The 1,679-nt window shown below is 50.7% G+C and overlaps 1 pseudogene across 1 annotated transcript; it reads right to left on the reverse strand.

Moving 5' to 3' along the window:
• Positions 1-262: 262 nt before the first annotated feature.
• On the reverse strand, positions 263-1,177 carry LOC308430384 (putative monooxygenase p33MONOX; annotated as a pseudogene). Its single transcript has one exon. The product of its transcript is annotated as a putative monooxygenase p33MONOX (transcript).
• Positions 1,178-1,679: the final 502 nt, after the last annotated feature.

Below are 1,679 nucleotides of genomic sequence, written 5' to 3' on the forward strand. Positions count from 1 at the left end.
GAACCAAGCACCCTTAGTATTGGCTTAGTATTGGAAGCGCTTCAGCACAATTTACCTAGGAAAAGAAGGACCAGAGTCCCTCTCTAGGATAAGTGATTAAAAAATAGTGAGGTCCTCCACTCTACACCGCTGACATTTCCCACCAACCTGAAAGCAGTGCAAAATGCTTTCTCTCACACAAGGACCATCTCCACACACACTCAGGCCTCAGCCAAATCACTCTTATGTCAGACCAGAGACGTTACCCTGGACAGAAAGCACTCTAGAAGCCAGTGGGTGTACGCACATTCAGGTCACGTGGTTTGAGATTATGGGTCCGAGGTGGTTGTTTCTTTCCTTCTACCACTGGGACATCCATCTTTGGCGGCTTGAAGACTGCTAGATCTTCACCTACTCGTGTGGCCTGGACACGCATCACCTCCATAGGAGAGAGGGTTTGGGGGCACCTTTGTAAGCCTGAATGGCAAAAGCAGAATCAGATTTCTGCAGGGGTCGTGGTCCAAAGAGGCTCCACTTGTCTGCTGAGTCCCTATCATTTTCACTCCCAGGATCCATTGCGTGAGGATTTGGGGCAGGTAAGGCTGTTGAGGAGCCAGATGGGAACCAGCCCCTGGACTTCTGCTTAGGGGAGGAGTGTGGGGTGCTGCTCGGGGTAGACTGGGCTGATGCAGGGTGCTTCTCCTCTGTTGTTGTCTCTCCGCTCTGCAGCTTTAGTTTATGGAGAGCTTCTGCCACGCGAAGGTACTTGGTCTCCTCAGTCGTAAGGCCCTTATGGGGTGTGTAGCCAGCAGCTCGCAGTCCTGCCTGTTGTTCAAAACGCTGGATGCTCTCCTGGGTCTGTTTTGAGGTCAGGGAACTCATGATGACATGGGTAGCCTTAGCCTTCACCCACAGGGACCTTGTCTGAACTGTCAGTGGCTGTTGATGGAGTCACCGCAAGGGAAGAGACACTGGCCGCTCCTTCCTCTGTCTTGTCAAGATGCTGATACTTGAGCTCTAGAATCACTGGCTTCCAGGGGATGCTGCCCATGTCTGATGGAGGAGGAGTCATGGGCGCAGGGTCCTCTAGGGCATCAGCATAGCTGAATGCCTGGCGGCACATCCCGATGGGCAGGGACATCTTGCTTAGAGGCCCACTGGGAGCAAGAGCAGGCACTTCAGGTTGTGTTGAAGCCATTGAAAGACTGGGATCCCGGTGGTTTTTTCTATACTGAATTCCGAGCTGAGTCCCTGCCACCACAGTGAAATGACGGACTACGCTGACAGACGGATGTTAATGAGGAGCATTTCCCAGCTTCTGCAAATTAGCAAAGCTTCTGAGGAAAGGTCCATCCAGAGGTTCTGCTCACCTGCCGCCTGCAGTCCGAACTTCCGCACTAAAGAAGCTCCGAGGCTCCAGAAGGCTCAAGAGGCTGCGGGGCTGAGCAGAGCCGAGCCATCGTGAAAGCACGGCGAACGCTCCCCGATGGAAGACCCGATGTCTCTTTTTAAAAATTAAATTGGCTTTTGGTTTAGATAGATAGATATGTTTAGTTTAGAACATTTTACCATATTGTTACAGCACTGAATGCCCAGAGTCTTCTGGAATGAGTGAATAACACCTCATATTTGTTGCTTTAGCTAACCTGAAATCTCTAAAAACTGGTGTTCTTAATATCTCCCCAGAATAAAAGTTTAAC

Source organism: Micromys minutus (assembly GCF_963924665.1).
Source record: "Micromys minutus genome assembly, chromosome: 15".
Classification (NCBI taxonomy): Eukaryota; Metazoa; Chordata; class Mammalia; order Rodentia; family Muridae; genus Micromys; species Micromys minutus.